We start from the raw sequence: 18,552 nt of genomic DNA on the forward strand, positions 1-18,552 counted from the left end.
TTTATTGAGCACCTACTATGTGCCAGAATCTATCTCAAGTAGTGGAGTTACGGCAGTGAGTAGAATAGATATGAGATCTGCCCTCATAGAGACTGATGATAAGCAAGGCAACAAATAAACTGGCTAATTTGGGAGGATTTGAGTGCAATGAAGCAAATAAACATTGTTTGGATAGGGAGTGATTAGAAGTTGTGGGGGAGGGATTAAGAGGTGTGAGATGTGTAACTTTAGATAGAGTCATCAGGAAAGGCCCTTTGAAGAGATAACATTGGACAGAGACCCAAAGGGTGACATTGGACAGAGACGCTAGCCGTGTGTAGACCTTGGGGAAGAGCATTCCAGGCAGAGGGAACAGTAGGTGCAAAAACTATATGGAGGGAATTTCCTAACGTGTTTGAGGCACAGAACAAAGGCCAGCAAGGCTGGAACAGAGTCAGGGAGAAGAGAGAGTCTTAGGGAGCAGCGCTGAATCACATAAGGCCTGGGGGGGGGGCTACTGGCTTTGATTTTAAGTGTGTCGGGACAGGAAGTCACTTGGAGACTCTGAGAAATGCTGGGTGGTGCGAATATTGGACAGGCAATTCAAGGAGCTGTTATTTCAAGCAGGAGGTTTGAGGCTCTGCATCCCCAGAGAGTGACCTTAGAAAGGAAAAAATTCCAGTGTGTAATTCCCACCCCACATACTCTAAGAAGCTGGCTTGCTGGATTCTCCTGTGCCCACCTCCACTCTTTTACCACCCAAGGGTCCCTTCTCTTTTCACATGCCCCATTGGGAGCATGTTGGGGCTGATGCATGGAGTAGAATGCCAGTGGCAGTGATTTTGGGGATCCTCATCTTGGTATTTTTTCCTTCATGAAAGCTGATAAAAGTGACCACCAAGGATTTGAAAAGTAATATATAAAACTAAATAGGTAATAACAAGGTGGTGAGCTAATGAGTGATTGTACTTTTCTTTAAAAAAAAACTATTTTCAAGACTTGTCACTTCATCTCATTTAATTAAAGAAACAATAAAAGTGGGTGTCAAGGGCAGCCTTTTAGGAAAAAACATTGTGAGGGGATGGCAAATGATCTTAGGGGTGTATGTAAGAGGATGGTTGGCGTTCCTCCAGCACTTGGAGTAGCTTCCACGTAAAGGTTAACATCAGAGTTCGTTGGTGACCCCATCAGCTAACATTGACCAACCACTCACCTCGTGCCACCTGATGTTGCTCGATCATCTTATACAATCTTTATGACACTCCAGAGTGTTAGTGCTAGTATTATTCCCATTTTATTGGAGGGGAAACTGAGGCATAGAAGGAATGAGTGATCTGCAAATGCAATGGGAAATGAACTGAGTCTGGTCTCCTGGGGGTCTGGTAGTATCCCAACCCCCAGCCTCACCTGAAGCTCATGCTTTTATTTATGGCACTGTCCTACCTCCTCTTCCTCTGCTATAACTTCTGTCACTTCTGCCACCCCTTCTGAGTCCCATTGAAGTTATAAGCTGCTAGGACCCATCTTCAAGTGGGCAGTGGATTATGGCACCAATCCCAATAATAGCTGAAAACATTGAAACTTGAACATGCATTTGGGTCAGTCTTAAGCCAGTTTTTTCAGCTCTATCAGTAGAAATGGAACTTACTGCCTTAGAGCCTCTAAGGCTATAAAGGTTGAACAGCAAATACGGCCTACCCGCCCCCACTCTTATACCCCGTCCCTGCCCTGCTCTGTAATAAGTGGGTTAGGTTAGGTAGGAGTGACTCCCCATCCATTCATTCATTCATTCTGTATTATTGAGCACCAGCTCTATGCCTGGCACTTTAGCAGTCAGCAAAGACAGTTCCCTTTTGGAGAGCGTTGTACAGTAATCAATTAACAAATAAACAGATGGTTACGGATTTTGATAAAGCTTGTGAAAGACAAGAACAGAGCAGTTTGATGGGCAGTGGCAAGGGGAGTGGTACTTCACGTGACCCAGGTGTTAGGGAGACCTGAGTGATGAGAAGGAGCCAACCAGATGAGCAGCTGGAGACAGGACAGCCCAGGCAGAAGGAACAGCAAGAGCAAAGGCCCTGAGGTAGGAAAAGACTCAAAGTGTTGAGGACTCCAAATGAGACTCGTGAGTCTGGATGTAGTGAGTAAGGGAGATGAAATTGGAAAGTGAAGCAGGAGGCCTCCCTGGGCCAGGATATATAGAACGTTATTTCTTCTCTGGTCCTTACAGTAACTGCGGGAGGTGGGCACCATCTGCTCTGCTGTACACATGATGAAATGAGGCTCAGAAAGGGGAAGTGACTTGCCCAAGGTCACAGAGCCAATAAGTGTTCAGAGCTGGGATTCAGACGTGGATTTCTAGAATTCCAGAGCCTGCGCCAATCCTCCTAGTGCTATTTCCTGGACTCCTGGTCTCCTAAGATCTGCGTATACGCCGTGCCCCTTAATCCTGCCATAGCCCTATGACATAGGTTTTATCATGATCCTCATCTTATAGGTGGAGACGCTGAGACACAAAGTGGTAAATGACACAAAATGGCTGTGGCAGTGGCATTTGAAGCCAAGCAGTTACACTCCAGTGCCCAGAGACAAAACTGCCACACCATCATGCCCTCCAATTCTCGTAGACCCTTCTAGAAGATGATTCTCCATGGGTGAGCCCTGGTCTAGACCCCAGCCCCTACCACCACAATTCCTGCCAGCCCCTCACAGGTGGGAAAACATCTCTTGCTCTGCCTCCCCCTGCCCCGTCAGGAGAATAATCCAGGTTATTTTCTTGTCTTCCCATGGCCAAGATGCCAGAAGGGCTTCAGCAGCAGCTGGACTTTGTCCCAATTAAGTACTTTCAGTCTAATGCTAATGGCCATAAACTGCTCTTGAGACAGCCAGGCATTTTGCAAGCCTGACATAGCCCTTACTTTTTTCAAACACAAACACACAGAACACTCACACACCGTGACCATGTGCTTCCTATTAACTTTTTTTTTTTGCAAGTTGCTCCAGAGGAGAAATAAACTCTTGTGTGTATTTCAGAATGGAAGGCGGTGGTTGAGCTTAGTTTCAGACAAAGAAGGGAATGAAGAGGGGACCGAGATGGATTGAATTTTAGGCCTGAAAGCACTGACTTGGAATGAAGTTGGTCCACGTTTAGAAGCTGAAATGGGTCTTTTCCTTTCTAAGAATTAAATTATAATTTTTTAGAAGCAAAAGAACCTGAGTAGGGACCACCCCATCATTTTACGGGTGAATAAACCAAGGCACTGCAGCAGAGTGGCTTGTATATGGTCACAGAGCAAGCGCTGGATAAGCCAGACGCCTCCCCAGGTCTTATGCCAGATCTCAGAAACTTCCAGAAACTTCCGCAGAGCCTCGCCCATCAAGGCCCTGGTTTGAGATCTGTATCTGTTTAGATAACACTGCCTCTCAACCAAACGTACAATAAACGTAAAAGAGAAAAGTTCACAGCACTAGTTCAGCTTTTGCATAATTGTTTGTTTTCTTTTTTTCAAGTTCACCCAGGGGTTTTTATAGCTGAAATGTATTTCTTATGGGTTTGATTTTTTTGTTGTTGTTGTTTCTTTTTGGCTTCTCCTGCTCAAACACTGCTATTTACAGAAATGACCACAAAGATTAAAAAGAGAAGGGAAAAAAACCCTCTTGAGAGTGTGCTGTAAGAACTTGCTGGAGTTTAAGAGCTCTGGAGCTGGGGCACGGTCAGTCCTGGCTGTGTCCCACACACCATGGCACAAATCGGGTGAGAAGCTCGCGTTCTCTGTGCCTCAGTTTCCTCGCTTGTGGAACTGGCATCATAGCAAGAGAGGTGACCGCATTGGGGCTGTCAGGAAGTCTAAGTGGAATGAGTCCTGGGCACATAGATGAGGCCATAAAGGTTGGGTGTTCTTTTTATTATTCCCATTATTCCTTTCGTAACATGGTAGTTAAAAGCAGTTACTCCGAAATCAGACTAACTTCCCAGTTCTACCATGTACCAGCATGCGACACTGACCAAGTTACTTCTTAGTACCTCAGTTTTTCCCATGTAAAATGGGGACACTAATAGTACCTGTGACAATTAAATGAGTTATTATATGTGAGATGTTAAGACTAGCACCTGGTACAAACTAAGTGCTCTGCAGATATTATTATTATTATTGTTATCCTAATTTCAGGTTTGATGGTCTGTGTTCTTCCCAAATTCACATCTCTTTCCTGAACTCTCAGTTTTAACTAGCGGCGATCAAAGAAAAGAGGAATGTGAATTTGAAAGTGTCGAGCCATCACATCAGCGTAAACTCCCCATTTTAGGAGGACTTAAAAACAGTGGGAGCCCTCTTAAATGGAAATGTCTTTGTATTTACCAAAGGCCAGGGAACATTAATGCTGAAGCTCAAAACCCAACACAAGCCATTCAGGAGCAGCATGGAGATCTGTGCCTCAAGGAGGCATAGGAAAATTAAGAGTCCAGTGAAAGGATTTGTAAGCCAGTGATCTCTACCCAAGAGAGATCAAGGCAAGTTTGTGTCAGATTCACGAAATCTACCACCGTCGCTGGCACTTGAAATCCATGTGACTTTGGACAAGTCACTGAACTCACATCATCTGTGTTTCACAGCTCTAGCGCTCACAGATGCTCACTGAAAAATTAAAGATGTCAGAGAAGGTCATGGTCAGATGAATCAAATACATTTGGTAGATGGAGTGTGGCATATAGTTAAATAGGTGTCTTTGCCGCAGGACTTTTCAGAGCCTTTGCAGACTGATACACCTTGTGACTCTCCATGAATGGAATTCAGTAGTCAGTGTTCCCAGGTAGATTTGAACAGGGACCCGCTCCCCGAACGAATGTTCCATGCTCACTGGGAAACCCTGGATGTGATGATCTTTAGACTCCTTCCTGTGTTAAAATCCTTTGATTCTCGAATTTTTTTCAGTGATGAACATGTACGTATGTATTCCTTTTTTTCTGTATTTTAGTTTATTTTCTGATGACATATAATTCACATACTATAAAACCCATCCTTTTAAACTATAAAATTCACTGGTTTTATTATATTTACAGAGAGTTGTACAAGCATCACCTCTACCTAATTCCACAACATTTTCATCACCCCAAAAAGAAACCCCATGCTCATTAGCCATCACCCCTTATCTGCCTTCCTGTTGATACATTTCCTTTTGTAATAAGAAAAAAAGATACATTTAAAGTCACTCTTCCTTTATATTAATTTTTAATAAGGTTATACATTCATCTAGTTTAAACCACTACAGAAATCTCACCCCGACTCTCATCCTGTATTCATTCCCTCAGTCGCCAAACACACAGCGATTAACCACTCGAACTAGGTTCTGTGAACCCATCCAGAATTTCCTTTTGCAAATAGAAGCAAACATGAACACAATCTATTATAGTCCGTATTTCTGTGACAAGAATTAACTCCCATGAGTCATAAATAAAGAAATGATGTTGGTACAACTTCAAAGGTACACTGGTTCATTTGCTTTTAGGATTTTCTCCTTATCACTGGTCTTAAGCAATTTAATTTTCATGTGCCTTGGTGTAGTCTTCTTCATGATTCTAGTACTTTGGGTTCATTGAACTTCTTAGATCTGTGACTTTATAGTTTTCATCAAATTTGGAAAATTTTCAGCCATTATATCTTCAAATAGTTCCCCATCCCACCCCCATGCCTTCAAGTTCACTAATCTCTTTTTCTGCAGTACCCGATCTGCTGTTAATTATACCCTGGGCATTTTTCATCTCACATAGTTTTCACCTCTAGAAATTTGATTTGGGTCTTTCAAAAAATATATCTTCCATCTCTGTACTTAATATGTGCAATCTTCCTTTGAACAGACAGAATACAGTTATATTAAGTGTTTTAATGTGCTTATCTGCTAACTCTGTCATTTCTGGGTTAGTTTTTCTTGCTTTTTCTCTCCGTTCTAGATCAAATTTCCTGCTTCTTTGCATGCCTGATAAGTTTTTACCAGATGCCAGACATTGCAAATTTTACCTTGTTGGGTGCTGGATATTTTTATATTCCTGTGAATATTTTTGAGCATTGTTCTGAGATGCAGTTAAGTTGCATGGAAATAGTTGGCGGTCTTACAAGTCTTGCTTTAAGCTTCATTAGAGAGAGCTGAGCAACATTTGGTCTAGGGCTCTCCTGACCCAACGAATTTTTCCCACTACTGAGGCAAGACTTTCTGAGTGTTCTACCCAATGCCTCATGAATTATGAGGTTTTCCACTCTGGCTCGTGGGAATAGGAACTATCCCCAACTCTACCATGAGTTCCGAGGATCGTTCCTTCTAATATTTGCGGTGGTTCTCTGCCAGCCTTGGGTAATTTCCTCACAGGTGTGTGCTAATCAGTACGCAGGTGGACACTCAAGGGAAATGTCTACAAATCTGCAGAGCATTCTCTCAGTGCAGCTCCCTTTGGCCTGGTGCTCTGCTTGGCTAATCCTCACCACTGTGTCCTCCTTCGACGCCCCTCCATCTCCTCAACTCAGAGACACCACTGGGCACTGCCTGCGACCCTCTCTAGAAACTCTCCACGCTAGGGCTGTCATACAGCTCACCATTCATTTCCCCTCCCTCAAGCATCACTGTTTTTCATTGTCTGATGCTCAGTGTCTTAGAAATCTGGTTTTCGAACTGTTTCCTGTAGGAGAGTAAATGCAGTCCCTGTGACTCAGTCTCAGCCGGAAGTGGAGGTACTGCTGCACTGGTTCATTTGTGTTTTTATCCAGCACATGGAGTAACAGCAGCTAAATGCAAAATACATACCACAGGTAAAGGCAACCAGCCTTTCAGCAATACAGTTCTGTCCATGGTGCCCCCTGTGCTTCCTCTGACTTCCATGTGTCCACGTGCTCTGTCTTTGAAGAACTTACTTTGCAGTCCCCTCAATCTGTGTGCATTTTACCCTTGTTTCCATAATTCAGCACATGGGGCAGATGGCATCTTAAGTCAGTGGGAAAAGATGGAATATTCAATGAACGGAATTGGAATAAATGGTTAGCCATCTGGGGGGGAAAATCCACTCCTATTACTATATATCAGGGGAAAAAAAATCCAAATGGATCAACAGTTTAAATGTCAAAACTAAAACAATGAAGGTACTAGAAAGAGAATGAGCAAAATTTTTATAACCTTGGAGTGGAAAAGGCTGTTCCAACCATGGCCCAGAAATCCAGAAGCCATCAATTAAAAGATTGACAAGTTTAACTACAGATCTATTTTTGCATGGCAAAGAACAACAGAAGTAAAGTCAGAACAATAAAAACAAACAAAACAAAAAGCAAATGGCAAACTGGAAGGAAATATTTACACCTCAAGTAAGAAACAAGTTTTTACTCTTTTTTAAATGATTCTACACTTCTATGCATTGAACCTGCTCTGGCTGAGTTGGGGGCAGGTGTTACTCAGCTTCAGCTCGTTCCTGCCACACTAGAATGGGGCCTCAGAGAGGCCAGATTTTTTCATTTTTCAAGGTAATCCTCAAAGCTATTTTTTAATGTAAATCTCATACTTTTTTCAATATTGGCTACTGATTTAAACACTCTCTTTAAAATACCTTGTAAAGCAGACAAACATGTATGGGGCTGGTTTTATGCCTCTGTCTTGCCATCTGGTTCTTAACTGAATCACAGATCATGAGACCAGGAATGGAAGGAGAAAATTACGCCAAGTGGTGACTTGGGAAGCTAGAGAGAACGCCTCCTTTTGGTCCCCACCTCTGGCTAATTTTATCAGCAGGGTGTGTTCCGACAGACTTGAATGGGACTTGAGTGGCGGGCATAGTTAGAGCTGAGCTGGAACCCAGCGGTCTCCTGGTGAAATTGGGCTAATTCCCTGCTCCTTCTGGGCTGTCCCAGCCCAGCTGGTTTTGAGCAGGCAATGTCTGTCTGGTCTCACTGTGTCCGGCAAGACAGGAGCCAGGCTTGGCATCCTGCGGGTTCCTGGACTGAGGTCAAGTTTCCTGGTGTGAATCAGCAACTCTTCTGCACATGGTGACGTGGTTGAGTTTTTCCAGGACATATCAGCACTCCTGCACTATGCAACACGTCTACCCTGGTGGTCACCTTCTTGTCATTTTCATGTGTGTTGGAAGGCTTGCTGCCTCCTGCTTGAGCTGAAGTCTTCTAGATTTAGAACATATAAAGGTTAAATGGATGGCCTTTTCCTCTGGCTATATAACAAGTTTGATTTGGATACCCCCATCCCAGAAGCCACTGGAGATGACCAGTGGAAATAACTGGAGACACTGAGGGTCACTGTGGAGGCAGTTTGGTAAACAGAAGTTCACTAAGACATCACCTTTCTGTGGTGATGGAATAGTCTATGTCCATACTGTCTAATATGGTAGCTGCCAGCCATGTGTGGCTGTCTAGCAGTAAAATGCACCTAGTGCAATTGAGGAACTGAATGCTTAATTTTGTTTAATTTTAATTAATTATAACTTAAATGTAAATGCGGCTAGCAGCTACCATATTGGGCAGCACAACTCTTAAGGAATGATTAAAAGCCAACTCATAACCTGGTTACTGTTGGGGTGGGGAGAGGGTGATAGTAGGTATTATGGACTGAATGTTTATGTCCCATAAAATTCATATTTTAAAGTCCTACCCCCAAGATGATATATTGGAGATGGGATTTGGGGGAGGTAAGTAGGGTTAGATTAGGTCGTAAGGATGGGACCCTCTTAACGGGATTGGTGTCCTTATAAGAAGGGGAAGAGAGAGATCTCCTCTCCTCATGCACATATGAGGACACAGCAAGGTGGTCATCTCCAGAAGGTCCCTTTACTATCTTGAAATTTAATTCATATATAATTTAGTCTACTTACACATATTTTTAAAAGTCAAACAGAATGGACTTACTGTAAAATAAAGTAATTTATAAACTTTATTTTTGAACATATAACTGCCCAGTCATGACCACACTAGACGACATAAAAAAATCGACACACTCATGTGAAGACTCACAAGAACATGGCTGACAAGCTGTACTGTGCAGGCAACACAGACATCACTAGCAGCGTGGCCGCTGGCAACAAGACTTCCCATAGTGGGAGACAGCTCTTGGTATATTCCAAACAAAACAAAAGGCAGCCATCCTTCTCTTAACGTGGGTGGTGATGTCATCAGGAAATCACCCTGTTGCAGTGACAGCCTCCAGAGACATGTTATCCTAGGGGTCATGGGGTTAAGGCTTACAGAACAAATTAAGGTACTTGCATCTCATGGTTTATTAAATCGATTTAAAACAAGCTGAAAAGGGGAAAGAGATGGGGGCTAACACATTAAAGACTGGGTGCAAGGAGGTGAAAGGGCCACATCACAGTGACCCTGATGAGCAGCCACGACTCTGATCCATATTTCTAGGGCAGAGGGCACTTAGGACCAGAGTGACATCATAACAATTCTCACCAGTGGGTGGCCAGTTTGAGACTGGCATAACTGTCAGTGTAGAAGTAGCATGAACTGATTCTACTTCCTATTTAAGGCTTACTCACTCCTTCCATTTCTTTCTATCTGTAAGCCACACCTGTGTTTCTTTCACTTTTTTTTTATATATATTCCATTCATTGTACCTTTAATATATCAGACAACATTACTAACTTTCTTATTCTCAGTTCTTACCACTTCTTCAGAATTCTGGGCCTATCCCACAAGCTACTTGCTCACTGTTTATATAACACTTCTTAGGATTTTCATCCATCCCATCTCTTTTTCTTGTTTTCTGCATAGTATAATTGAATATTAATGTTAAGTATTAATTGTTTATTGTTAAATATTGTGAAATATTTAATTAAGAATGAATATATTATCGTACAGTACGTCTGCAGTTGAACACATAGAGTAGCATTCCTACAAAGCTTAATGTATGTTAAAATCCTGAAAAAAAAATCCTTTGTGTTTATGTATAAAATGGACTGTGCTAAGACAGGGGTTAGCAAACTTTTTCTGTAAAAGAGCCAGATAGTAAATATTTTAGACGTTGGGGTCCATATGTCTCTCTCCCAAATATCTGTAACTCTGCCCTGGTAGCTTGAAAGCAACTGTAGATGATATAAAATGAATGGATAAGGCTGTTTTCTCGTGGTGGAATGGATTTGCCCCACAGACACTAATTTGCTGACACCTATGTTGTAGAATCAGGTCAGTAAAGCCAGGTCTTCACCTGTGTGAATGTCTGGTCAGACATTCAAAAGCCAAGTGGGACCTGGGAAAATTTTTCATTTTGCTGGACCTGCATTGCAGAATGTCTGGAACCTCTGTCACCTGCCCACTAAATGCCATGAGTGTCCCCAATAAAAGTGTTTCCACAAATTTCTCAGCACTCCTAGGGGTATTACAATGCCCTTGAAAAATATTGGTTTATACAGCAGCAGGTACAGGCATAGGAGAGATGGCTGTGTGAGTAGGAAAGACCATCTGTCCTTCACTTGGTGAACATTCATGAGCACCAGCTCTGTTCCGGGTAGCATGCTAGATATGGGCCATACAGTCCTGAGCTGACAGTCAAGCCCTGCCTTTATGGAATGTATACCCCAATGAGAGGACAAAGTAGATTAGTCTGCTCGGGCCACCGTAACAAAATACCATAGACTGGGTGGCTTGAACAACAGGAATTTATTTGCTCACAGTTCTGGAGCTTGGGGAGTCCCTAGCAGATTTTGAGTTTCTAGCAGATTCTGCTTCTGGTAAGAGCCCTCTTCCTGGCTTAAAGATGGCCACCTTCTCACGATGTCCTCCATGACGTGTGTGTGTGTGTGTGTGTGTGTGTGTGTGTGTGTGTGTGTGAGAGAGAGAGGAAGAGAAGAGAGGAGAGAGAGAACAGAGACAGAGACAGAGAGACAGAGAGACAGAGACAGAGACAGAGATCTCCAAATACAATCACTTTGGGGATTGGGACTTCAACATATGAATGGGGGCAGGGGGCACAAGTTAGTCCGTAACAGGCAGTGAGCAAGGAAATGAGCAAATGTCAAGAAGACATCAGCTGTGATGAGTGCTCTGAGGAAAATAACCTGGGAGATGTAGCAAAGAGAAACTGAAGAAGGAGGGTCTAATCTGAGGGGTGGGCAGGGCAGGGTCTCTGAGCTGTGACAGTAGAGCTGATACATCAAATTAAGAAAAGCAGCCATGGGTCATGAGTGTTCCTGGCAGACAGGAGGCCCGGTGGCTGGTGCACAAAGTGGAGAGGGATGGAGGATGAGGTCAGAAGTTGGGTGAGGCAGACCTCCAAGAGCCTTGTGACCTTGTAGAGGCATTTGTATTTTGTCTTGAGAACACCAGGCAGCCATTGGGAGGTTTAAAACAGGAAAGGTGATCCAGTTTGCATCTTAGAAAAATTGGTCAGCAGCTGTGGGGCAAGTGAACCATGGAAAGTCATGGAAGATGCAAGGAGAACGGAAACAAGGTCTCTCCTAGAGACGGGGTCACCCTATCCTTGGTCCTCCCTTCCCTTCAGTCCTTTAGATTGGGCACAATGGAGCCAATATTCACCCAACTTGCCTGTAACAACACCCATTATGTCCCAAGGACTCCATTCAGAACATTCTAGAATTATCCCAACTTATCCTTTCACTCCCGAAGGAACAAAGACCCAGAGAGGGACTTCGCTCTTGTTGCTCTGGTGTTGATTTCATTTTTAATTCTAACATGTCAATGGAATAAGAACTGAGCCCACACCTAGGTCTGTGTATGCAACATTTATTGAAAATATCCCACAATAAATCTCTCTGATAATAGGATCTGGGAGAGGGAGAGTGAGAAAAAGAAAACAACAATGACCCAAGAAACAAAGAGAAAAAACTATGGATGTAAAAACGGAGGGTCCTATTTGAGATGTAAGTCCTACCCAGTAATTCTTTAGAGATAAAAGTGGAGCGCTGTCTGCTCCCAGCCTGGGGCAGCTACCTTCTGCTCAGGAATTGAAAGGGATAATTAAGGGCTGGGCAGCAGGGGAGGGAGGGAACACAGCCTTAGGCAGGGAGCCATTTATTAGGAGAGAGAGACACAGCGACAGACAGACCACCACTGCAAATCCATCTTCACTCAGAAGCCACTGCCAGGTTGAGGGATACAGAATTTGCACCCTGAGAGCAAATCTCATTTTTTTTCTGCTCCTAAAGAGAATTTTCTGGGAATTTCTCTGATTGGTGCAACGTTTCCACATTATTTCACATTCAGTAGCGTCTACGTGCCCCAGGCATAATCCTCTAGACACAAATCCCCCTGCCTTTTATATCGCTTTTTAATTTTTCATATATTTCTTGTAAGTCACATAAGTAATATTACTGTGTATCTTTCTGTTACTTCTGCATACAGTTGTGTGTGTATTTTTCCTCCCACAACTGGAAAATTATATTTTTTAACAACTAATATCTTGCTGTGTATCATGTTTCAAAAATGGCCTTTTATATTTCTCACTAAATAACATATCTTGGAGATCTTTCAAAGTCAGTTCAAATAAACCCTCCTCATTCTATCTTCTGGCTCCTAGCACTCCAGAGAGAAAGCCAAACCCGGGATTCAAATCCCAGCACCACCACTTACTGGCTGTGTGCCTTTGGGCAAATCACGGCTCTGAGACTTGATTTTCTCATCTGTGAAACAGGATCGATATGAGTCGCTGACCTCATGAGCTGTTGTGGAGCTGGATGCCAGGGGCTTAGGACAGTGCTTGGGACAGTTAGGGCCCTTCATTAGCGCTGGCTGATATTCTCTTATGGTTATACCATGGTATTTAGCTTTTCCCCTTTGGATGGGTAATTGGACTGTTTTCAACATCTGTTTTTAACTCCTCTGGGGCTCACGATCTTTTGTACCTTTTCTGCCTCGAAGTATGGATTGCAACTGGGAATATTGGTTGCCGCACTGGAACTTTGGTTGTTGGGCCATTTGCTGTCCTGCTACTTTGTACTGGGACCCCCATCTCTGTATGTGTTTGTCTCAACCAGGGCCCCCTGCCAACTTCTGCGGCAAGCCTCTATCTCTGCCACTCCAGCCCTAAATTGCAGTCTCCAAGAACTAGCTGCTCAAAAGGATTGTGCAACCCCGAAACCATAGCCTGAGGCCATCCCAGCTGCCCTGTATTTGAGCCCCAGTCAGCTGCCTGACTTAAATTCTCTAGAATTCTCTGACTGGCCTCATTACAGACACCCAGGTCCAAAGTAGGGATGTGGCTAAAATGATGCACAGGGGGACTCCACCTTGGCGCAGGGGTGGAATTCATGACCTTGGAGGCCTGGAGTCTTAGGATTTGCTGTTACTGAGGCTTTGACTTCTCTCATGCCTTGTGACCTGCCCTGGGGTCATTAATCATGTTGACATTTGATACTGCACGTTGGAATGGCTGGCATATTGCCCTGGCCTGGAAGGCTGAGGCAGGTTCTCAAAAGGGGCTGTAGGCACATCTTCTGGTGTTTGCCCACCATGGGACAATATCAGGGGTAATACGCTTTCTCTGGAACTCAGCTTTCCCATCTGTAAAATGAGAGAGTTGGACTAGAAATCAGTGGCTTTCAACCTCATTTGATCACACTCCACACTAAGAAAGACATTCTACATCACGGCCTGCTACGTACCTGGTGTGCAGGTATTTATGCGCATGACTAGTTACAAAGGTTCTACAAAAACAACACTGGCTTTTACTATATGTTTTGTACTCTGGTATTTTCTCTTCTATTTCACCAAAGAAAAACAAACAAAACACGGTTCTCTTCTATTTCATTTAAAACATTGCCGGTCAGGACACACAAATTGATTTTGCATCCCACTAATGGGTCGTGACCTACAGTGTGTTGGAGCTTTGGACAAGTTGACTTCTAAGGTCCTTTCTGATGATGGCTTGGTGACAAAGGGCTAAATCTTTTTTAAATAATAATTTCTTTATGTTTGACTATAAAATTATTATATGTTTCTTGTGGAATCATTGGAAAATGCCATAAAAACACACAAAAAAGAAATTTGTATTAGTAACCTGTATTACCAGCACTCATTTAAGCTACTTTGTTTTATCTTTTGTCCTTCCAGTTTCTTTTAAGTTTTTAATTTAGCAAATGTATAGTCTCGAACAAATTAAAATTATGTCGAATTCATAGATTTAGATTTTGAGGGGTTTTTAATATTATGTGTATTTTCTCATCTCGTTGATTACACTCAAACAAAGAAAAAAAGACATTTCTCTGTATTTAATAGTGCTGTGGTTGGAGTGACCATATAACTTATAGCCCAAACCTGGACATATTTTTAGTATAAAAGAGGAACATCACTAAAAATTATGCCAAGCAATGGCATAAGCCAGGGTGGCTGTGGGTGCACAGGACACACCCTAGCCACGGCGAATGTGCGGAATCTTGCAGAAGTCATACTCAGATTATGATTCTGGGGATGGCATGGGTCCTGGTCTACCACTATCTGTTGTGTGACTTTGGGCAAATCAGTGTGCTTCTCTGGTTATTCCTGTTCTCCATCATCATGCTCGCTAACCCCAGGCTCTTCTGCAGGTGACCAAAACCCAGAGGAAAAGAGCCTTCTCTCTCCCAGATCCAGTTTCAGAAATCCCAGAGACGATCTGTGATTGGTTCTTTGGGTCACATGCCCACTACTGGGTCACATGCCCACTACTGGGGCAAGACAAAATAGTGCTACATGGTGGCTAGAACAAAGCAGTAGATGGCCAATATTTAGTCCCTTCTGTCTATCAGTGAGCTAATGAATGGAGATGGCTTTTCCAGGTAAGAAGAGCCATTTTTAAGTCTTGTTTATTGAATCTCTGTAAAACATTCTTAATATGTAGAATTGCTGTAGAGAAATTGAACAGAGGTGGAAGATTCACACCTGAACTTTCTTTGGAGAAGTTTTCTCATCCTTTGTTTAGGTTCCGAGTTTAATAAACACTGTAGGTGTTTTAGTCACGATTAATAGCATTTTCAGGGAGCGCTGCTGACTTCAGTCTCAAGAAGCAGAGACAAAGCAGGAGTCAGTGAGTGTGTGGCCTCTGGAGCCTGACTGCCAAGGGCTAGGTTTAGCTTTCCCCTGAAAAGCTGTGTGATCTTGGTCAAATTACTCACCCTGTCTGTGCCTCAGCTCCTTCAACTAAAAGGGCAGCAGTCGTCTCTACTCCTAGGATTCTTGTAAAGATGAAAGGAGTTGATGTTTATGAACTACATAGAATAGGGCCAGGCATATAGCGTGTGCTTGATAAACATAAGCCATTGTGTTTGAGGAATTCTGTGATACTTTTTTGAGAAGTTGTCTATGACCTTAGTTGAGATTCAAGTCCATGGAGTATTAGTCATTCAAGGGCAAAGGAATAGAGGCCAAGAAAAAGCAGATGTTAAAACCTACTAGCGATAACCCAAGATTGTAGAACTGTACTTCTAGAGGGGATGAGGGGGACCATCTATATCATGGGTCAGCAAACTTTTTCCTGAAAGGAATAAATAGGAAATATCTCAGGCTTTGCAGGCCATATCGTCTCTGTCACAACTACTCAACTTCGCTGTTGTATTGCGAACGCTGCCATAGGCAATGCATACACAAACGGCATGGCTCTGTTCCAGTAAAACTTCATTTACACAAACAAGTGGCCAGCTCACAGGGCATAATATGCCAACTCCTGATATGGGTTGATTTGGGTTGACCCAACCCTAGTTCTCAGTGAGTCACTGTGGCTGCCATTAGTGCTATTCCCTGCTTTGATCCAAAATGACCCAGAATGGCAGGTCTGCATTTTTGCCCTTCTCGTGGCTGGGCAGGGGTGTCAGGGAGAGGCAACTGACTAATTCTAGCTACTGAGTTGAGGATGGAAGTAACCATGTCACTTCCAGGCGAGGGTATTCAACAGCCAACATGAGACCCTCCATGAGCGCTTTTCCAGTGTTTAAATTGTGGGGGCTTCTTTAATGGGTGCCCCAAGTGACTCCAATTCACAGAACTCCCTGCTGACCCTCAGTGAACATATAACATGAAGGAGAAATCATCTTTGATTGCATTTAAGCCACTGAAATACTGAGGATGTTTGAAACCACCACACAATATAACCTCTCCTGACTGATTTATTGGTACAGAGATTATTTTACATGGTACGTGAAAGTGGCTCTAGCTGTCATTAGTCTGCAAAGTGAGGATGTCACACCTTCTGTTCTCTCCAGGCTTTCTAAGACAATAAGAAAGCAAGAAGGGAAGTCTCTATTTAGTGCTAGTATGTCTTTAACACCTCCTAATCCCTGAAAATATTTATTTCTAACAAAACGAGACAAAAACTCAGGTTTAGGGCCTTTGGCAGGCAACAATATTAAGCTAGAATTATGAACAGTTGTTTTCTACGTATTTTTTATTTTTATGTTTTTATTATTGATGGCAAGTGGTATTGATTTTCTCTTTGCAGTAGTGATAAAAGTCTTATCTTTAGACAAATTTATTTAAGTAAAAACAAAGAGTCATTTTATGGATATTATATCTTAGGAAAAAGCTATGTTTTACAAAACCGAGTCAATCTAAATTAGTTTAAGGGAACTATTAAGTAAAGTAATAGCACAGATTGTTTGAAGATTCGGTAAAAGCATAAAAGGGTATGGAGATGAGTAAAGTCTGGAGACCCGAGTCTAGTTCGCCATCTTCCTTGCACAGATGCAGAAGTGGAGGCTAAGAGAGGGGACATGCTCTGCCTTGGGCGACTCACCTTCCCCGTGGCAGGACAGGGAGGCATGCCTGAATTTTGCAGTTCAGAGGCCAGGCTGTCCTAGTGCCCATGGCCCTGTGCCCGCCAAAGTCAGAAAGAAAACTGATAGATGCCAGCAGGTCAACAAGATCACCTGTATTTGTTTCCTGGGACTCCCATAACAAGGTACCACAAACTGGATGGCTTAAAAGAATATAAATTTATTGTCTCTCAGTTCTGGAGCTGGAAGTTTGAAATCGAGGTATTCGTTGGCAAGGCTGGTTCTTTCTGGAGGCTGAAATCTGTTCCATGCCTCTCTCCTAGCTCCTGATGGCTTCTGGCAACCCTTGGCCTTCCGATCTCTGCCTTAGTCTTTTTGTGACATTCTCCCTGTGTGTCTGTGCTCAAATTTCCCTCTTATTGGGACACTGGTCATTGGATTAGGTCCCACTCTAATCCAGTATAACCTCATCTTAACTTGATTATATCTGCAAAATCTCTATCTCTAAATAAGGTCACATTCACAGGTGTCGGGGGTTAAGAGTCGAACGTACCTTTTGGGGGGACACACAACCCACAGCATCACCCACCCAGGGTCCCTGCCTAAGCAGCAAGAGGCTCAGGGCTGAGAGCTGTGTTCTGTCCCCGAGATAGCTGGGCTTTGCAAAAATTGAAACCACCCAAGCGAGAGAGGTCAGTCAAGGCCCCTGCCACTCAGCTGGCTTACATTAGTCTCAGTCTAAGACTGTGGCGGCAAAGGCGGTCCAGACCCCGGCAAGTTCACCAAGGAGAGGCCGCCGCCAGCAAAGGTCAGGGCTCACCCTTTACAGTGTAAATATAACCCCTTCCCGTCCACCCCCCGCCCATAGCACACAATATCTCTTTCAAAGATCTCAAAACACCAAAGCAGACCATACCAAATTGACTTTATTGTTTTAAAACCGGCCCCTTCTGTCCTCTACCCACCCCACCCCGCTGCACCACCCCCCTTCCTAAAGGGAAAATAATTTCATAATAGACGTCTCTGCGGCCTACTCTTCTGCTCTCTTCTCTCTGATGGCAGCTCGGAACCCTGAGGCAGTGACTCTCATAATACGTCAATAGCCACCATTTGTTTGACGAATATTGAGTGACCACCAACCTCATCATGGCCACCATGAATCAATGGCTAATTTAGTGACAAGTGCTGAATAATCATAAAAATAAATAACACCAGATGAGGGCTTCTGGGGCCAGGGGCCAAGCTGAGCACTTTGCCTGCATTCACTCCCTCGGTCCTCACTTAAGCAAGTTCATTGCCATTTGACAGAGGAGAAAACTGAGGCTCTCAGGAAGGAAGTCACAGAGCTGAGAAGTGACGTAACCAGGATTAGGGCTGGGACTAAAGTGAGACAAGCGAGGCATTCTCCAGTGCACAAAATTTAAGGGGGTGCAGGAAACTCAGTAATCAAGATCAATGTTTTAACGCAAAATTTAAAATAGTCAATGCAAAAAGAAAAAACCCGGATAAACAAAGCAATTAAAGACAGACTGTTGGTGTTTGCTTGTTTTACCACCTTGCGTTGCAGTGCGAGGGAGCAGCCATTTCCAAACGTCGCTGGTTCCGGGACGTACGGCCACTGGGACCCTGCCCCGGGGGGTCAGCGAGGGTGCGTGAACGGATGAGGCAAAGTCAGCCTTTATAAATCGTCACGCTCTTTGATCGTAGGGTGTTTAATAACTTTTTCCTCTTGGTTTAAAATATGGAAGGATATTTTGGTAAATGCACATAGGAGCGACTTTTTTTCTTTTCTTTTTTTTTGGCTCAGACTCCACGCTGACCAGGATTCTCCTCCAGACAGCCTGAATCAGAAATCTTTGTCTTTAATTGTCCCCTTCTGGTAGATTCTA

At 43.4% G+C, this 18,552-nt stretch overlaps 1 protein-coding gene across 3 annotated transcripts in view; it reads left to right on the plus strand.

Moving 5' to 3' along the window:
* EYA2 (EYA transcriptional coactivator and phosphatase 2) overlaps nt 1-18,552 on the plus strand; it is a 211,943-nt gene that overhangs the window by 86,519 nt on the left and 106,872 nt on the right. The window lies entirely within an intron of this gene.

The sequence above is a fragment of the Pteropus medius genome, unplaced genomic scaffold (assembly GCF_902729225.1).
Source record: "Pteropus medius unplaced genomic scaffold, Ma_sr-lr_union100, whole genome shotgun sequence".
Classification (NCBI taxonomy): Eukaryota; Metazoa; Chordata; class Mammalia; order Chiroptera; family Pteropodidae; genus Pteropus; species Pteropus medius.